Source organism: Moschus berezovskii, chromosome 1, assembly GCF_049115385.1.
Source record: "Moschus berezovskii isolate FMDL1 chromosome 1, NW_MosBer_1.0, whole genome shotgun sequence".
NCBI classification, from domain to species: domain Eukaryota; kingdom Metazoa; phylum Chordata; class Mammalia; order Artiodactyla; family Moschidae; genus Moschus; species Moschus berezovskii.
This window is the reverse complement of record NC_142460.1, coordinates 89,827,326-89,848,638: the sequence shown is the minus strand read 5'-3', so window position 1 is coordinate 89,848,638 and position 21,313 is coordinate 89,827,326. Positions and strand designations below refer to the sequence as shown.

Below are 21,313 nucleotides of genomic sequence, written 5' to 3'. Positions count from 1 at the left end.
TCTTTGGGGTGACTGGGCAGTTTTAAAAATCTGGGTCAATTCAGCTGATCTTGACTGTCACACACATCTGTGATGGGCTCAATGATCTAGGATAGCCTCAGTTCTGTTTGGAAGTTTACTGTCTGCATGCTGGGATGCCTTAGTTCTTTTCCAGATTGCCTCTCAACTTCCAAATTGCCTTCTGAGGCTGCTCACATGATAGTCCATGCTTCCAAATGTCGCCAGAGAGCAAGGCTCCTTGTGCAAGCACTTTTTAAGCTTCCATTTGTATCATATTTACTAATACTAATGTCCTGTTAGTCAAAACAAGTCATGCAGCTAAGTTCAGTTTCAAGGGGTGGAGCAATAGATTTCACCCTTTGGTAGGAGGAAAAGAATTTGTGGTTGCTTTTAGAATCTACCACAGTCTACTCCTTTGTCACAGATTATTCACATTTCTCCCACATGTAAAGTTTGCTAATCCTCATTCCAGGTTTTCTGTCTCATCCTATTTATAGCAACAAGCTGGAAGCCTGTGATCTCATGATCTTATCACATCAGGATAAATGAGGATTCTTAGATGTGGCTCCTTGGGTAAGGCTCCTCTTGACTCAGAGATCTGTGAATTAAAGGTGATAAGTCATCTCCATATGCACTTGACATACTATGGTGAGACAGAGGCAGGTTAACTGAATAGACACTTAACTTCAGAAGGGGAAGATCAGGAGATCTATAGCAGTCACTGGTCTAAAATTTCCCCTAGGCACTTGATTAGAGCTCAGTTCTTCCCGGGAGTGCCCTCCCAGTCCATTGTCCTCCAAGGCTCGAGACTCCATTCTTCAGTCCCTTGGTTCCCCATCTTGAGAAATCTTTCCTTTATTTCCCGAAGAAACGGCCGTGGTAACAATTCAGTAGCTTTCTCATTTGGCTTCCTGCCCATTGGTAGTTGAGAGCCTAGATACCTCTCTGCAGTTTAATCAATTTTAGTTCCCTCTAGTTCAAGCTGATGGTGCTTTTTCTGGTATAGTTCTATTTAGTTATTTTTAACATTTTGGGCTTTCTGTGTAACAGTTTATAGTCTGCTTTATTCAACAAAAGCTGTACCCACAATTATTTTTTCTCTAGATTTATTCACTGTGATTTGGGATCAGGCTCTGTCATACCTTTTTGTCTAGCTGAGAAAGTATGCTAGGCACTTTCTTAAATCTTTCAGAGGTCTTAACAAGTGGCCACACCCTTGTTTTTCTCTTTGTCCTAAGGTCTCCTTTCACTTTGAGAATCTTTTACTTGAAGACTATTCAGATATGGGGAGACTAGAGATAAGAGTTTTGTTTTTCAATGCAGCAGGCCCTGGACCCTTTGTTTTCTATCTAAATTCAGGCTACAAACTGAATATTCCCTTCTATCACCTGTCCCTCTGTCTTGCCATCCTTTATCATACGCAGTTGGAAGGAAAGTTATGACCAACCTAGATAGCATATTAAAAAGCAGAGACATCACTTTGCCAACCAAGGCCCATCTAGTCAAGGCTATGGTTTTTCCCGTGGTCATGTATGGATGTGAGAGTTGGACTGTGAAGAAAGCTGATCGCCAAAGAATTGATGCTTTTGAACTGTGGTGCTGGAGAAAACTCTTGAGAGTCCCTTGGACTGCAAGGAGATCCAACCAGTCCATTCTGGAGGAGATCAATCCTGAGTGTTCATTGGAAGGACTGATGCTAAAGCTGAAACTCCAATACTTTGGCCAACTCATGCGAAGAGTTGACTCACTGGAAAAGAGTCTGATGCTAGGAGGGATTGGGGGTGGGAGGAGATGGGGATGACAGAGAATGAGATGGCTGGATGGCATCACCGACTCGATGGACATGAATTTGAGTGAACTCTGGGAGTTGGTGATGGACAGGGAGGCCTGGTGTGCTGTGATTCATGGGGTCGCAAAGAGTCGGACACAACTGAGCGACTGAACTGAACTGAACTGAACTGAAAAGAGCACTCAAGTGGCACTTTCCAAATTCTTTCTGAAGATCTACTTAGCTGTAACTGACATTTTCTTTCTCTCTCATGGTACTGCCAACTTCAGGTTTACCAGATGTTCTTTCTGTACATAGTATGAGTCATCATTTTATAAACTTGTTATAGCATTTTTCCATTTTTTTGGCCTTTGCAATCTGTTTCTATACTGAGTTTCTGGTCACTAACCTATTCCAAACCCAACACCACATGTTTTAGACTTTTGTTATGGCAGCACCCCACTCCTGAAATCAATTTCTGTATTAGCTAGCTTATGCTGCATAACAAGCCACCTCAAATTTAGGGACTTAAACCATGGCCATTTTCATTTATATCATTACTTTTTGGGTTGGCTAGGTGGTTTTTGCTTTTGAACTGTGGTGTTGGAGAAGACTCTTGAGAGTCCCTTATACTGCAAGGAGATCCAACCAGTCCATTCTAAGGGAGATCAATCCTGGATGTTCATTGGAGGGACTGATGCTAAAGCTGAAACTCCAATACTTTGGCCGCCTCATGCGACGAGTTGACTCACTGGAAAAGACTCTGATGCTGGGAAAGGTTGGGGGCGGGAGGAGGGGACGGCGGAGAATGAGGTGGCTGGATGGTATCACCGACTCTGTGGACATGAGTTTGAGTGTACTCCGGGAGTTGGTGATGGACAGGGAGGCCTGGCGTGCTGTGATTCATGGGGTCGGGGAGAGTCGGACACGACTGAGCGACTGAACTGAACTGAACTGAGGTGGTCTTTTTGGTTTAGAGTGGCTCAGGTGATCTCTCCGTTTAATCAAAAAAGCTTTTCTTTCTTGTGGGTGGGTTATTTCAGCTATATTGTGCAAGGAGTGGGGATTTCCAGGAATTGGGCTACTACCCACTTTTTGGCCTTTCATGTACAGCTTCAGAACTGATATGGCACCTGTGGATGCGTAATTTAGCAAATGCTAATGTATTAGGAGGAGAAGGGGATGACAGAGAATGAGATGGCTAGATGGCATCACCGACTCGATGGGCATGAGTTTGAGTGAACTCCGGGAGTTGGTGATGGACAGGGAGGCCTGGCGTGCTGTGATTCATGGGGTCACAAAGAGTCGGACACCACTGAGCGACTGAACTGAACTGATTGTATTACAGTGAGCATATAATGAGGCTCAAGGTCTATTGAAGTTTGACTCTTCCACCATCTTGGGCCTAATAGGTTCTAACCAGTTTTGTCATATTCTGTTCTTTTTTTTTTTTAATTGGAGGATAATTGTTATACAGTGTTGTATTGGTTTCTACCATACATCAACAGGAATCAGCCAGATATATGTATGCTATGCTGTGCTTAGTCACTCAGTCGTGTCTGACGCTGTGACCCCATAGACTATAGCCCACCAGGCTCCTCTGTCCATGACAATTCTCCAGGCAAGAATATTAGAGTGGGTTTCTATGCCTTCCTCCAGGTGATCTTCCCAACCCAGGGATTGAACTGAGGTCTCCTGAATTGCAGGCAAATTCTTAACCATCTGAGCCATCAGGGAAGCCCAAGAATACTGGAGTTGGTAGTCTAGCCCTTCTCCAGGGGATCTTCTGCACTGCAGGTGGATTCTTTACCAGCTGAGCTACCAGGGAAGCCTGTATATATGTATACCTCACTCATATTCTCTTCTTAATGGTTGTGTCATCTTTTAATAGTTCTGAAACAGAAGGAAAGGGGTCAGGACACAAACTTTAAAAGAATGACATAGCCCACGGACAAGACATAAACTGATTCGAACCAAATAAGTCCAAGATGGCAGACATCCACTAGACCTTGAGCCTCAGTATACACTCATTGTAACACATTAGCAAGCTGAGTGACACACCCACCAGTGCCATGACAGTTCTGAAGGCAGCCATCTAAGATCAAAAAGTGTGTGTTGGCCCAATTCCTGGAAATCCCCTCCCCTTCCCTAAAATAGCTGGAATAATCCTCCCATTCCTTCAGTTCAGTTCAGTCGCTCAGTCGTGTCCGACTCTGCAACCCCATGAATCACAGCACACCAGGCCTCTCTGTCCATCACCAACTCCCGGAGTTCACTCAAACTCATGTCCATTGAGTCGGTGATGCCATCCAGCCACCTCATTCTCTGTCGTCCCCTTCTCCTCCCACCCCCAATCCTTCCCAGCATCAGAGTCTTTTCCAGTGAGTCAACTCGTCGCATGAGGCAGCCAAAGTATTGGAGTTTCAGCTTTAGCATCAGTCCTTCCAATGAACACCCAGGATTGATCTCCTCCAGAATGGACTGGTTGGATCTCCTTGCAGTCCAAGGGACTCTCAAGAGTCTTCTCCAGCACCACAGTTCAAAAGCATCAATTCTTCAGCAATCAGCTTTCTTCACAGTCCAACTCTCACATCCAGACATGACCACAGGAAAAACCATAGCCTTGACTAGACGGACCTTGGTTGGCAAAGTAATGTCTCTGCTTTTTAATATACTATCTAGGTTGTGTGTTGGCCCAATTCCTGGAAGTACCCCCCTTCCCTAAAATAGCTGGAATAATCCTCCCACTCCTTAGCCTATGAAATTACCCAGCCCATAAAAACTAACCACACCATATTTCAGAGTTGTTCTCACCTTCTGAGATGACCCACACTCTGTCTGTGGAGTGAATTTCTCTCTAAATAAACCCATTTCTCACCTATCACTTTGTGTCTCACTGAAGTTTTTCTGCAATGAGACATCAATAACTTGAGCTTCAGTAAACCCTGAAACCAGGTGTATGACCTTGTTAAAAAACCATGGGTTCAAGTTCCAATCTGAGATGCATGGTTTCAGCTGTGCCCTGACCTCTTCCCTCTTGTCTCAGAGGAACACAATTTTAGGAGGGACTTGATTCATTTGGAGGTATAGTTCAAAGCAGATGTGGAGGTTCCATATCGCCATGTTGACCCTGGCTCTTCTAACTTTTGACTCATCTAAACTTAGCTTTTATACTGAAACTTGCTGCCTCATGGTTGTAAGGTGGTTGCTTTACTTCCAGTTTTATATGCACATTCCAGACATGATGGGGGAAAAAATGACAGGTTATGAAAGAAGCATATACCAACTGAATTTGCTGTCTTACAGTTCAGTTCAGTTGCTCAGTCGTGTGTGACTCTTTGCAACACCATGAACTGCAGCATACCAGGCTTCCCTGTCATTCATCAACTCCCAGTGTTTGCTCAAACCCATGTCCATCTAGTCCGTGATGCCATCCAACCATCTCATCCTCTGTTGTTCTCTTCTCCTCCTGCCTTTAATTTTTCCCAGCATCAGGGTCTTTTCCAATGAGTCAGTTCTTCTCATCAGGTGGCCAAAGTATTGAAGCTTCAGCTTCATCATCAGTCCTTCCAGTGAATATTCGAGACTGATTTCCTTTAGGATGGACTGATTGGATTGATCCTGGTTGGATCAATTGACTGGTATAGATTTGACTATACGTGGTTTTGTCGGCAAAGCAATGTTTCTGCTTTTTAATATGCTGTCTAGGTTTCTCATATCTTTTCTTCCAAGGAGCAAACTTTTTACTTCATGGCTGCAGTTACCATTTGCAGTGATTTTGGAGCCCAAGAAAATAAAATCTGTCACTGCCTAAATTGTTTCCCCATCTATTTGCCATGAAGTGATGGGACCAGATGCCATGATCTTTGTTTTATGAATGTTGAGATTTAAGCCTGTTTTTTCACTCTCCTCTTTCATTTTCATCAAAAGGCTCTTTAGTTCCTGTTTGCTTTCTGCCATAAGGGTGGTGTCATCTGACTATCTTAAGTTATTGATATTTCTCCCTGCAATCTTGATTCCAGCTTGTGCTTCATCCAGCTTAGCATTTCGCATGATGTACTGTGCATGTAAGTTAAATAATCAGGGTGATAATATACAGCCTTGACATACTCCTTTTTCAATTTTGAACCAATCTGTTGTTCCATGTCCGGTTCTAGCTGTTGCTTCTTGATGTGAATACAAGTTTCTCAGGAAGCAGGTAAGGTGGTCTGGTATTCCCATCTCTTTAAGAATTTTCCACATTTTTTTGTGATCCACACAGTCAAAGGCTTTAGAGTAGTCAATGAAGCAGACGTAGATGTTTTTCTGGAATTCCCTTGCTTTTTCTATGATCCAGCGGATGTTGGCAATTTGACCTCTGGTTCCTCTGCCTTTTCTAAATCCAGTTTGAACATTTAGAAGTTCTTGGTTCATGTACTATTGAAGCCTAGCTTGGAGAATTTTGAGCATTACTTTGCTAGCATGTGAGATAAGTGCAATTGTGTGGTAGTTTGAGCATTCTTTGGCATTGCCTTTCTTTGGGATTGGAATAAAAACCGACCTTTTCCAGTTCTGTGGCCACTGCTCAGTCTTCCAAATTTGCTGGCATACTGAGTGCAGCACTTTCACAGCATCATCTTTTAGGGTTTGAAATAGCTCAGATAGAATTCCATCACCTCCACTAGCTTTGTTCATAGTGATGTTTCCTAAGGCCCACTTGACTTCACACTCCAAGATGTCTGGCTCTAGGTGAGTGATCACACCATTGATCATGATTATCTGGGTCATGAAGATATTTTTTATATAGCTCTTCTGTGTATTCTTGCCACCTCTTCTTATTATCTTCTGCTTCTGTTAGGTCCATACCATTTCTGTCCTTTATTGAGCCCATCTTTGCATGAAATTTTCCCTTGATATCTCTAATTTTCTTGAAGAGATCTCTAGTCTTTCTGATTCTATTACTTTCCTCTATTTCTTTGCATTAATCACTGAGGAAGGCTTTCTTGTCTCTCCTTGCTATTCTTTGGAACTCTGCATTCAGATGGATATATCTTTCCTTTCCTCCTTTGCCTTTTGCTTCTCTTCTTTTTTCAGCTACTTGTAAGGCCTCCTCAGACAACCATTTTGCCTTTCTGCATTCCTTTTTCTTGGGGATGGTTTTGATCACTGCCTCCTGTACAATGTTACGAACTTCTGTCCATAGTTCTTCAGGCACTCTATCAGATCTAATTCCTTGAATCTGTTTGTTACTTTCACTGTATAATCATAGGGATTTGATTTAGGTCATACCTGACTAGTGGTTTTCCCTACTCTCTTCAATTTGCATCTGAATTTTTCAATATGGAGTTCATAATCTGAGCCACAGTCAGCTCTTGGTCTTGTTTTTGCTGACCGTATAGAGCTTCTCCATCTTTGGCTGAAAAGAATATAATCAATCTGATTTCGGTATTGACCTTCTGGTAATGTCCATGCATAGAGTCGTCTATTGTATTGTTGTAAGCAACACACTTGCTATGACCAGTGTGTTCTCTTGGTAAAACTCTGTAAGCCTTTGCCCTGCTTCATTTTGTATTTCAAGGCCAAACTTACCTGTTATTCCAGGTATCTCTCAACTTCCTAATTTTGCATTCCAGTTCCCTATGTTGAAAAGGACACCTTTTTTTGTGTGTTAGTTCTAAAAGGTCTTATAGGTCTTTATAGAACCATTCAACTTCAGCTTCTTTGGCATTAGTTGTTGGGACATAGACTCGGATTACTGTGATCTTGAATGGTTTGTCTTAGAAATGAACAGAGATCATTCTATCATTTTGAGATTGCACCCAAGTAGTGCATTTTGGACTCTTTTGTTGACTATGAGAGCTACTCCATATCTTCTAAGGGATTCTTACCCACAGTAGTATATATTATGGTCATCTGAATTAAATTCGCCCATGCTAGTGCATTTCAGATCACTTATTCCTAAAATGTCGATGTTCACTCTTGCCCTCTCTTATTTGATCACTTCCAATTTACTTTGATTCATGGACCTAACATTCCAGGTTCATATGCAATATTGTTCTTTACAGCATCGGACTTCACTTCCACACTAGTCCCATCCACAATTGCATGTTGTTTTCACTTTGGCTCAGCCTCTTCATTCTTTCTGGAGCTATTTCTCCATTCTTCTCCAGTAGCATATTGGGCACCTACCAACTTGGGGAGTTCATCTTTCACTGTCCTATCTTTTTGCCTTTTCATACTGTTCATGGGGTTCTCAAGGAAGAATATCTTTAATTACAGAGTATTACTGGAAACCCTACCCAGTAACTTCCACTTATATGTCATTGGTAAGAAGTATGTCATATGGCATTTCCTAGCTATAACGGAGTCTGAAAAATATAGTTTTTTTGTTTGGCATGTTACTTTCCAAAACTAAATAAGGATTATGCTAATAAAGAACAAAGGGGGTTGGAGAGACACCCGGCTCCGGCGGCGCAGACGTGAGAGACGCCTGGCTCTGGTGCAACCGACCACGTGCAGAATCGTGGCTGAGAGGAGCTACCCTGCGCCCAGGGTTAGGGCAGTGGCCGCGAGGAGCTGTACCACGTCCAGGAGGCGGTGGCTTCTTGGGCACCGGAGGGCCGAGAGGAGCTGATCCACATTCAAAGCAGGAGGGGCGGCCTTCAGGAGATACCCCTCGTCCAAGGTAAGGTACAGTGGCTGCGCCTTGCTGGAGCAGCTGGAAAGAGATACTCCACGACCAAGTGGAATATAAGAATCCAGTGTTCTGGGGAGGAAGGAACAAGATGGCGGAGGGATAAGACGGCGAGACCACTTTCTCCTCCACAAATTCATCAAAAGAACATTTGAACGCGGAGTAAAGTCCACAAAACAACTTCTGAATACTGGCAGAGGACATCAGGCTCCCAGAAAAACAGCCCATTGTCTTCTAAAGGAGAGAGAAGAAATCCAGCTCCACCCACCAGAACACTGACACATGCTTCCCTAACCAGGGAACCCGGACAAGTCACCCGTCCAACCCCACACACAGCGAAGAAACTACATAATAAAGAGAACTCCACAAACTGCAAGAAGAGGGAAAGGCCACCCCAGGCAAAGCAATATAAGCAAGATGAAGAGGCAGAGAAATACCCAGCAAGTAAAGGAACAAGATAATTGCCCACCAACACAAACAAAAGAAGAAGATATAGGGAATTTACCTGATAAAGAATTTCAAATTTTGATGGTGAAAATGATTCAAAATCTTGAAAGCAAAATGGAGTTACAGGTAAATAACCTGGAGAAAAGGATTGAGAAGATGGAAGAAAGATTTAATAAGGACTTAGAAGAAATAAAAAAGAGTCAATATACAATGAATAATGCAATGGATGAGATCAGAAACACTCTGGAGGGAACAAACAGTAGAATAACAGAGGCAGAAGACAGGATAAGCGAACTAGAAGATAGAATTGTAGAAATAAATGAAACAGAGAGGAAAAAAGAAAAACGAATTAAAAGAAATGAGGACAATATTAGAGACCTCTGGGACAATGTTAAACGCTCCAACATTCGAATCATAGGAGTCCCAGAAGAAGAAGACAAAAAGAAAGACCATGAGAGAATACTTGAGGAGATAATAGTTGAAAACGTCCCTAAAATAGGGAAAGAAATAATCACCCAAGTCCAAGAAACCCAGAGAGTCCCCAACAGGATAAACCCAAGGCGAAATACTCCAAGACACATATTAATCAAATTAACAAAGATCAAACAGAAAGAACAAATATTAAAAGCAGCAAGGGAAAAGCAGCAAATAACGCATAAGGGGATTCCCATAAGGATAACAGCTGATCTTTCAACAGAAACTCTTCAGGCCAGAAGGGAGTGGCAAGATATACTTAAAGTGATGAAAGAAAATACCCTACAGCCCAGATTACTATACCCAGCAAGGATCTCATTCAAATATAAAGGAGAAATCAAAAGCTTTACAGACAAGCAAAAGCTGAGGGAATTCAGCATCACCAAACCAGCTCTCCAACAAATGCTAAAGGATCTTCTATAGACAGGAAACACAGAAAGAGTGTATAAACTTGAACCCAAAGCAATAAAGAAAATGGCTACGGGATCGTACTTATCAATAATTACCTTAAACGTAAATGGGTTGAAATTTTCAAAAAGGCTAGGAAACAATTCTCATAGCCATCAATAGTTCAGTGTTGAGTTCATGAATAGTTTTTAAAGTTTGGGACAAACTGTAGTGTTTGCTATTTGAAGTACTATTTGTAATTGGCATATTACGATGTAACATTGGTCTTCATTTCCAACTTAAAACGCCTAAAAATGCCTAACAGGTTTTTAGATTTGTGAATTTTAGTTGAAATGTATTTTATGATGTTACTAAACCTGCAGAAATATTGAAATATTTCAGAGAACTTATTCACTGTACATTTATTTTATTTATAAAAGTTATTAACTGTAGAAAGTTTTACTTGTTGGGTCAAATGCTTGTTGCTTCAAATGCTTGTTGCATTTGAAGTGCTAGTTACAAGAAAATCAAATACCTTCAATGTATAAATGCTATTAAGTTTTTAAAGGACTCGAGTATAAGTAAGTTTGTTTAAAGAAATTTCGTCTGTTCAACTTGAATCAGCTCTGTCAAACATTAATTAGAAGCCTCATTTAAAACAATAAATAAATAAATAATGGTGGTGGGAGGGAGGGTTGGGAAGCTGGCTGGAGGTGGAGGTGGTGAAGTTTATAAATCTAATTAAAAATGAAATTGCATTTCCATTTTTCAAAACCACCCATCCACCAGCGTACTGTGTCACTAGACATTATGTACGATTTTACTTTGCGACAGAAACCATTACATTTAAAAATTCATTACAGCAAGGTTAGTTAGACACATGATGGATGCAGCTTTAATCCTGCCATATATTATTACAGTTAAAATATAAATGATGAAAAATATTTTGTGCTTATCAGCATTTATGTGGAAATGTGTTTTACAGTGATATATGGTGTTATATTTCTATTATTGTGATGAAAAAGAAAGCAATACAAAAAGACGAAGTGTTTATTAAAACATGAAAAAAAAAAAGAAAGAAATGGTTTTGCAGCACTGAAGAGATTACAGAAAGTAAATAAGCTAGATCAGACCTGTTTTATGTAGTAATTTTATAGTTTATTTTAATTATTTCAGTTGTAAAATATTGTTATACTGTTAATTAGTTCTGATTGTTCATATTAAACTATTGAAATGCAAAAATAAATAAATAAATAAATAAATTTTGGGAAAAAAAAAAAGAACAAAGGGATTATACATACTGTGGAGACATCTATTATTGCCTGTACATGTCTATCTCAAGAAGATTGACAAGAAAGAAAATAAACCTTTAGAAAAGTAGAAGGACACTAAGAAAACAAACAAAATGATATAGAAAGTAATTTAGAGGAGTTATAAAATTGATTAATCCCTAATTGTTTTTTAATTCAAAAAAAGAGCCACAAATAATATTTTGGAAGAAAGGGAACTATAACTATGGAAGTATGCTGCTGCTGCTGCTGCTAAGCCTCTTCAGTCGTGTCCGACTCTGTGCGACCCCATAGACTGCAGCCCACGAGGCTCCGCCGTCCCTGGGATTCTCCAGGCAAGAACACTGGAGTGGGTTGCCATTTCCTTCTCCAGTGCATGAAAGTGAAAAGTGAAAGTGAAGTCGCTCATAAGATTATATTCTGAAGAATTTTATGCCAAAATTTGGGTTGGGAGAAGACATGGTTTTCTAGGTAAATATTTTTTTGCCAAAATTACTTCAAAAAATACAGAAAATACCAATAAAGCAAAAATCATTAAAGAACTTAAACTAATAACCAAGACTTCCTCACCTCAAAATATCATACTTAGGTGATTTACATCTAAACTTTATTCAACTTCAAAGAAGTAGATAATCCTAATATTAACAAACTGTTTAAAAAAATGGAAAATTAGGAAAAGCTTCCCTGGTGACTCAGCTGGTAAAGAATCCGCCTGCAATGTGGGAGACCTGGGTTCCATCCCTGGGTTGGGAAGATCCCCTGGAGAAGAGAACGGCTACCCACTTCAGTATTCTGGCCTAAAATTTCATGGACTGTATAGTTCATGGGGTCACAAAGAATTGGACATAACTGAGCAACTTTCACTTTCACTTACATTTACAATGACAATATGACCTAAATACATGAACCAGACAAGAATACAAGAAAGGAAAATTACAGACCAATCCAATTTATGAACATAAATTCTTATGAAATATTTGTTAATCTGTTTCAAGTAGAGTTTATGCATGAAATTAAGAATGATCCAACATCAGAAAATGTGTTAATGTAATAAATCATATTATCGGATCAGTTAATGCCTAAAATCTATAAGATACAGAAGAAGCAGTTGTCATAATTTAGTGCTTTATTCATGATTGAATAGACTTTTCAGGAAACTTAGAAGGGAATTTCCTTAACTTGATAAAGAGAAGCTATCAAAATAGTCCAGCAAAAACTATCCTTACAATAAGACTCTTGGCTTCTTTTCATTAAAGACACAAAAAAGATTAAGATGCCCTTTCTTGCCATTTTTATTTAGCACTGTACAGGAGATTCTAACCAATGCAATAAAATAAGAAAAATGATGTGAATATTGAAAGGTATGTCCTTATTTGCATATAATTGACTTTCTTGAGGTCTATAAGTGGAAAATATATAGTAAGAACTTGCCAGTTTCCCTAGAGACAAAATCAACATATCAAAATCTTATTCACCAGTAATAGCCAATTAGAAAAATTAATTTAAAAAATTCTATTTTTAAAAAATTCTATTCTATTTTTCAATAGTAATAAAAGCCTCAAGATGCCTAAACGTATGCCTAACCAAAATATGTACAGGAATATTTTTGGAGAAATTGCAGTTATTAAAAGGAAAAAAAAAAGCCTTAATAAAAAGAAACTTGCTGTGTTCTTGAACTGGAAGACTCATCATAAAGAGTCCAATTCTCTCCCAATTAATTTATAAAATGAATGCACTTCCAAGTAAGGATGAGGAAGTGGAGCAACAGACTCACCTCTGAAAGGAGTGTAGATCAGTACAACAGCTTTAAAAAACAATTTGGTTATACCTTTAACCTAGAAATTCTAGTCCTAGATAGAGTCTTATGTGCATCAGCAAACATGCATTAAAGTGTCTATTTCAGCAGCAAAAAAAAAGGGGGGGTGGAGGGGAAATGGTTTAAATGTCTATCAGTAGGTATATGATAATAGTGGTGTACTCATAGAATGAAATACTGTACATATTATGTATAGCAGTTGAAAGAACTATCATTTTATTTCCTAACAGAAACAATATTGAATGAAAAAACAGTGTTGAATGAAAAAACAAGTTATGGAAGGATGCAAAAAGAATAATGTTTACGTAAGTTTTAAAGTCTGGAAAACAACACTATATAGTGTTTATTATGTTTATATATATGTATACATTTAGGAATCCATGCAAACGTGCCTGGGAATGATAAACAATAGGTTTGTGATGGTGATTCTCTAGGGAGAAAGGAAAGGGCTTGAAAATGGGAAGAAAGGGCTCAAAAAGAGCATCAAGTGTTTCTGATGTTCTTTTTACTGAAGTTCTGTTTGTCTCTATGTTGGAAATCTTTCACCATTTAAAAGATATTTTATCCTAAATGCAATGAGGTATCCTGGACTGGATCCAGGAACAGAAAAAAGGACATTAGTGGATAAAGTGGTGAAATCCAAATAAAGTCTGGAATTTAGTAAATAATAGTGTACTAATGTTGGTTTTGTAGTTCTAACAAATGTACCATGGAAATGTGAGATGTTATCATTAGGGGAAATTAGTTAAAGGAACTCTCTGCATCATCTTAGCAACTTTTCTGAAAATCTAAAATTATTTCCAAATGAAATGTTTATTTTAAGAAGTGGGGCTTGATTTTAGAATACTCCTAGAGGGCAAGACCAGTCTCTCAGCAAAGTCTGATTTATTCCCATTTTATGTTTGGTATTCCCTTAAGGGAGATCTTACAGTGGAAAGGGCCTCTAATGGAGCAACCTATCCAGCCACTTTCCTCTGGGAGGTAAGGCAAAGGAGTTATTTAGAAAGAAACTTCTGTAGACTAAAGAGGCTGAGGAACTCAGTGAGCAGGGGTGACTGGAACCCAGAAGTTTTACCTCCTAGAATAATCTTTGTTCTTACTTCAATGCCTCTCATAATAAAAACAAATGAAGTTGAACAGCTTCCCTTATTTGTTTGTTTTGAAAACTGAAGGGAAAGAATTACACATCACCCAGAAATGATTTTTACACCGCAAAACAGAAGCTACAGAAGTTAATGAGAGGTTGATACATCTTTTACCTTTCTGTTATGAACCTTCCTAAAGCATCAATTCTTTGGTGATCAGCTTTCTTCAGAGTCCAACTCTCATATCCATACATGACCACTGGAAAAACCATAGCCTTGACTAGACAGACCTTTGTTGACAAAGTAATGTCTCTGCTTTTTAATATGGTATCTAGGTTGGTCATGACTTTCCTTCCAAGGAGTAAGCGTCTTTTAATTTCATGGCTGCAATCAGCATCCGCAGTGATTTTGGAGCCCCCCAAAAATAAAGTCTGACACTGTTTCCACTGTTTCTCCATCTATTTCCCATGAAGTGATGGGACCAGATGCCATGATCTTAGTTTTCTGAATGTTGAGCTTTAAGCCAACTTTTTCACTCTCCTCTTTCACTTTCATCAAGAGGTTTTTAGTTCCTCTTCACTTTCTGCCATAAGAGTGGTGTCATCTGCATATCTGAGGTTATTGATATTTCTCCCAGCAATCTTGATTCCAGCTTGTGCTTCCTCCAACCCAGCATTTCTCATGATGTACTCTGCATATAAGTTAAACAAGAAAGCTGATTGCCGAAGAATTGATGCTTTTGAACTATGGTGTTGGAGAAGACTCTTGAGAGTCCCTTGGACTGCAAGGAGATCCAACCAGTCCATTCTAAAGGAGATCAGTCCTGGTTGTTCATTGGAAGGACTGATGCTAAAGCTGAAACTCCAATACTTTGGCCACCTCATGCGAAGAGTTGACTCACTGGAAAAGAGTCTGATGCTGGGAGGGATTGAGGGTAGGAGGAGAAGGGGACGACAGAGAATGAGATGGCTGGATGGCATCACCGACTTGATGGACATGAGTTTGAGTGAACTCCGGGAGTTGGTGATGGACAGGGAGGCCTGGCGTGCTGTGATTCATGGGGTCGCAAAGAGTCGGACACGACTGAGCGACTGAACTGAACTGAACTGAAGAGGTTAGAGACTTCCTACGCCCTGAGGGCAGAGTGAGCTAGGTTGAGAAGGAACTAAGTGTTGTAGAAGACGTCTGGTCCTCAGTCCTTATCATCAAACCCACTGGATAGATGTATTTGTTCCCATCTTACAGAGGAGGTATCAGGCTTAGAAAGGTAGAAACCATCACTATATTGTAATTATCCCCCAATTAAAAATAAAATTTTTAAAAAGGGTTAAATTACTTCCCCAGTGTTATAAAACTATTAAGAGTTATGGGCTTCCCTGGTGTCTCAGATGGTAAAGAATCTGCTGGCAGTGCAGGAGACCTGGGTTCGATCCCTGTGTTGGGAAGATCCCCTAGAGGAGGGCATGGCAACCCACTCCAATATTCTTGCCTGGAGAATCCCCATGGACAAAGGAGCCTGGTGGGCTACAGTCCATGTGGTCGCAAAGAGTTGGACACAACTGAGTGACTAAGCACAGTACAGCACTATTGTGATACTCTGATGTAATAAATGTGTCATGTTTTCTGGAATTAGCTCTTAAAACCATTGTAATTTCTTAAGTGCTAAGAGCTATATGCACATCTTTTGTTCTTAACTCCTTAAATAGCTCTAGAGCATAAAGAGGAAATAGGTGTTTTTTGCTATTCATAACGAGCCTCTTTTGACCACTGAGCATATATTCATGAGGTGATTATTGGAAAGCCCCTAGAAGGCCACTGGAAGAGGACTAGTTGCCAGCAGAACCAGCCAGGTGGTTAGAGTTGGAACTTTCAGTTCTACTTCCTGACCTCTGGGGAGGGGAGAAGGGCTAGAGAATGATTTAATCACCAATGGCCAATGATGTGATCAATCATGCCTATGATAGGAAGCCTCCATAAGAATCCAAAAGGATGGTGTTTGAAGAGCTCCTAGGTTGATTCTTCTATGTGCCAGGAAGGTGGTATACTCCAGACTCCGTGAGACAGAAGCTCCTGTGCTTGGGACAGTTCAGGACCTCACCCTATGTATCTCTTCATCTGACTGGTTATCCATGTTCTTTGATAGCCAATGTAATAAACTATTAATCTAATAAATAAACTGTTTTCTTGAGTTCTCTGAGCTTTCCTAGCTAATGATCAAACTTAAGGAGCAGGTGTGGGAACCTCTGACTTATAGCCAGTTGCTCAGTACAGGTAACTACCCAGACTTGCAGTTGCCAGATGAAGTGGGTGCAGTCTGTGGAATCTGATATTCTTTCCAAGTAGAGAATGTCAGAATTGAGTTAAATTGTAGGACTCTCAGCTGGTGTTGCAGACAGTTGCTTAGTGAGGGGCAAACCCATACATGTGTGATGACTAGAAGTGAAGGAGAATGATATCATAGAGGAGAGAAAATAAAGGAAAATAAAGGAACATTTTCTTTTTACGTCTATGTTATAGGAAGCCACAGCTGACTCTAAGAACTCATAATTAAGGAAGACCCATCTGAGGTCAGGGAGGATAAATTCCCCAGAGCTGACAGCCACTCTTAGAACAGTTGGGGCTGGGAATGATGTAGAACATGAGCCAAGTCAGAACAGCCTGGAACAGACTGAGAAGAGCTTTGGGGGAGTGGGCATCAGGCATGCCATGGTTACAAGCCTCTGCAGATTCTTCCCTGAGGAAAAGAAAAAGTCATGTGGATAAACTCTCTGCCCTCCTACCCCTCCTTCCTGGGTCCCATCCCAGTTACAGGGCCCATGTCTGCTAGCCTTCCGGGGAAGGGCTCCCTAAAACCAAAGGCCTTGTTTAGTTGCTGTAGAAGAGGCTCATGTGACTTAAGAGGACTCTTCAGGCTTGATTGAGGAGATGTGGGTCAAAGTAGACTGTAAATCTCTATGTAAATGTGGTTATTGGCTGAATAGTGTTAAACCTGGGAGGTTTGTGAGGACAGAGCGGGGAAAGTGCCTCTTGAGAGAGGTCTCCCAGGAGAATATGAGATTAGTTGAGGTTCAGTGCATTCCTTTGTTGCTCACTCAAGAAGCATATTTGAAGGGATAAGCTTCCTCACTTAGAACAGAGCATCCCAGACTTGTCGCCATAGTGACAGTGATCAAACAGAGGCTTTGAAACCAGAAAACACCAGGTCAGAGGGATTCTTTTGGAGCTATGCTTCTCTAGTAGAGGATTCAACTATTGTGTGCTATGGAGGAGAGGGACAGGGAGTTTGAATAGCTTCCCTTCCTTCCTGTCTCTAACTCGGGGGCTTTTGTTTTGATTTTTCTCTCTGAATTGATGTGGCCTTTGGAAAGGGGCTGCAGAAGGAATTAGTCTTCTTTAAAACCTGTGTCAGAAGCTGGAGGCACCAACAATGAACTATCTCAAAAAGAAATTAAGGAAACAATCCCACTTATAATAGCATCAGGAAGAGTAAATAAATAAATACATATGAATAAATTTAACCAGGGAGGTGAAAGATCTATACTCTGAATGCTGTAAGACACCGATGAAAGAAATTTAAAAAGACACAAGTAAATGGAAAGATAGCCCGTATTCATGGAATGGAAGAATTAATATCATTAAATCATCCATACCACCCAAAGTGATCTACAAATTCAATGCAGTTCCTATCAAAATTCCAATGACATTTTTCATAGAAATATCAATAGAACAAACAATCCTAAAATGTATATGGAACCACAAAAAACTCTAAATAGCCAAAGCACTCTTGAGAAAGAAGAACAAAGCTGAAGGCATTGCAATTCTTGATTTCAAACTATATTAGAAAGCTATAGTAATCAAAACAGCATTGTTATTGTTCAATCAGTCATGTCTGACTCTTTGCGACCCTGTGGAGTATAGCATGCCAGGCTTTCCTATCCTTCACTGTCTCCAAGAGTTTGCTCAAACTCATGTCCATTGAGTCAGTGATGCCATCCAGGCATCCTCTGTCATCAGCTTCTCCTCCTGCCATCAGTCTTTCCCAGCATCAGGGTCTTTTCCAATGAGTCAGCACATCACATCAGGTGGTCAAAGTATTGGAGTTTCAGCTTCAGCATCAGCCCTTCCAAAACAGTATGGTGTTGGCATAAAAACAGACATGTATCAATGGAACAGAATAGAGAGCCCTGAAATATAGCCACATGTAGACGAACAACTAATCTTTGACAAGGGTCCAAGAATACCCAGTGGAGAAAGAAGAGTCTTTTCAACAAATGGTATAGGGAAAATTTTGCTTGTCCATGTGCAATGAAATGAAAAGGAAACCTATAAAATGAGAGAAGATATTTGCAAATCATATATCTAAAGGGGATTAATAACTAAAATATATAAGAAAGCATATCTAGTTCAATAGCAAAAACAAAACAACTGCCCCCACAAGGACATCAAGTATTCCAATTAAAAAATGAGCAAGGGATTTGAATAGACATTTTCCCAAAAATGACATCTAAGTGGCCAAGAGATATTTGAAAAGGTGCTCAACATCACTAGTCATTCAGTTTAGTTCAGTTCAGACGCTCAGTCACGTCCAACTCTTTGCGACCCCATGAATCACAGCACGCCAGGCCTCCCTGTCCATCACCAACTCCCGGAGTTCACTCAAACTCATGTCCATTGAGTCAGTGATGCCATCCAGCCATCTCATTCTCTGTCGTCCCCTTCTCCTCCTGCCCCTAATCCCTCCCAGCATCAGAGTCTTTTCCAGTGAGTCAACTCTTCGCATGAGGTGGCCAAAGTATTGGAGTTTCAGCTTTAGCATCAGTCCTTCCAATGAACACCCAGGACTGATCTCCTTTAGGATGGACTGGTTGGATCTCCTTGCAGTCCAAGGGACTCTCAAGAGTCTTCTCCAGCACCACAGTTCAAAAGTATCAATTCTTCAGTGATCAGCTTTCTTCACAGTCCAACTCTCATATCCATACATGACCGCTGGAAAAACCATAGCCTTGACTAGATGGACCTTTGTTGGCAAAGTAATGTCTCTGCTTTTTAATATGCTATCTAGGTTGGTCATAACTTTCCTTCCAAGGAGTAAGCGTCTTTTAATTTCATGGCTGCAATCAGCATCCGCAGTGATTTTGGAGCCCAAAAGTCTGACACTGTTTCTACTGTTTCCCCATCTATTTGCTGTGAAGTGATGGGACCAGATGCCATGATCTTAGTTTTCTGAATGTTGAGCTTCAAGCCAACTTTTTCACTCTCCTCTTTCACTTTCATCAAGAGGCTTTTGAGTTCCTCTTCACTTTCTGCCATAAGGGTGGTGTCATCTGCATATCTGAGGTTATTGATATTTCTCCCAGCAATCTTGATTCCAGCTTGTGCTTCTTCCAGCCCAGCGTTCCTCATGATGTCAGTTCAGTTCAGTTCAGTTCAGTCGCTGAGTCGTGTCCGACTCTCCGCAACCCCATGAATCACGGCACACCAGGCCTCCCTGTCCATCACCAACTCCCGGAGTTCACTCAAACTCATGTCCACAGAGTCGTTGATGCCATCCAGCCATCTCATTCTCTGTCGTCCCCTTCTCCTCCCGCCCCCAACCTTTCCCAGCATCAGGGTCTTTTCCAGTGAGTCAACTCATCGCATGAGGTGGCCAAAGTATTGCAGTTTCAGTTTTAGCATCAGTCCTTCCAATGAACACCCAGGATCGATCTCCCTTAGAATGGACTGGTTGAATCTCCTTGCGGTACAAGGGACTCTCAAGAGTCTTCTCCAACACCACAGTTCAAAAGCATCAATTCTTCGGTGATCAGCTTTCTTCACAGTCCAGCTCTCACATCCATACATGACCACGGGAAAAACCATAGCCTTGACTAGACGGACCTTTGTTGGCAAAGTAGTGTCTCTGCTTTTTAATATATTATCAAGGTTGGTCATAACTTTCCTTCCAAGGAGTAAGCGTCTTTTAATTTCATGGCTGCAATCAGCATCTGCAGTGATTTTGGAGCCCAAAAAAATAAAGTCTGACACTGTTTCCACTGTTTTTCCATCTGTTTCCCATGAAGTGATGGGACCAGATGCCATGATCTTTGTTTTCTGAATGTTGAGCTTCAAGCCAACTTTTTCACTCTCCTCTTTCACTTTCTTCAAGAGGCTTTTGAGTTCCTCTTCACTTTCTGCCGTAAGGGTAGTGTCATCAGCATATCTGAGATTATTGATATTTCTCCCAGCAATCTTGATTCCAGCTTGTGCTTCTTCCAGCCCAGCGTTCCTCATGATGTACTCTGCATATATGTTAAATAAGCAAGGTGACAATATACAGCCTTGACGCACTCCTTTTCCTATTTGGAACCAGTCTGTTGTTCCATGACCAGTTCTGACTGTTGCTTCCTGACCTGCATACAGGTTTCTCAAGAGGCAGGTCAGGTGGTCTGGTATTCCCATCTCTTTCAGAATGTTCCACAGTTTATTGTGATCCACACAGTCAAAGGCTTTGGCATAGTCAATGAAACAGAATGCAAATCAAAACCACATTGAGATATCACCTCAAAGCTGTTAGGATGGCTGTTACCAAAAAGACCAGTTCACTCACTCAGTCGTGTTTATTTCCAACTCTTTGCGACCCCATGGATTGCAGCACACCAAGCTTTCCTGTCTATCACCAACTCTTGGAGCTTGCTCAAACTCATATCCATCAAGTTGGTGATGCCATCCAACCATCTCATCCTCTGTCATCCCCTTCTCCTCCTGTTTTCCATCTTTCCCACACATCAGGGTCTTTTCTAATGAGTCATTTCTTTGCATCAGGTGGCCAAAGTATTGAAACCTCAGCTCCAGCATCAGTCCTTCCAATGAATGTTCAGAATTTATTTCCTTTAAGACTTACTGATTTGACCTTCTTACAGTCCAAGGGACTCTCAAGAGTCTTCTCCAACCAAAAAACACAAGAAGTAATAAATGCTGGTGAGGGTATGGAGGAGAGGGAACTCTTGTACACTTGTTGGTGGGAATGTAAATTGGTTTAGCCTTTATGGAAAACAATATGGAGTTTCCTCAAAAAGTTAAAAATGGAACTACCATATGACCCAGTAATCCTACTTCTGGGTATTTATCTAAAGGAAATGGACTCAGTATCTGAAAGAGATACCTGTATTCTCTTGTTCACTGCAGCGTTATTCACAATAAGTCCAGCCAAGATTGTGAAACAACCTGAGTGTTTGTTGAAGGATAAACGGATAAAGCAAACTGGACACACACAGAGTGGAATAGTATTTAGCCATTAAAAAGAGGGAAATCCTTCCATTTGTGACAATATAGATGAAATTGGAGGATATTATGCTAGGTGAAATAAGCTAGGCAAAGAGAAACTTGTATGGTATT

At 40.6% G+C, this 21,313-nt stretch overlaps 2 protein-coding genes across 3 annotated transcripts in view; both read left to right on the top strand.

Moving 5' to 3' along the window:
• The window catches only part of MYLK (myosin light chain kinase), a 292,274-nt gene that overhangs the window by 33,059 nt on the left and 237,902 nt on the right, over nt 1-21,313 (top strand). The window lies entirely within an intron of this gene.
• LOC129551555 (E2F-associated phosphoprotein-like) overlaps nt 1-21,313 on the top strand; it is a 56,892-nt gene that overhangs the window by 28,990 nt on the left and 6,589 nt on the right. The gene's annotated exons all lie outside the window — the stretch shown is intronic.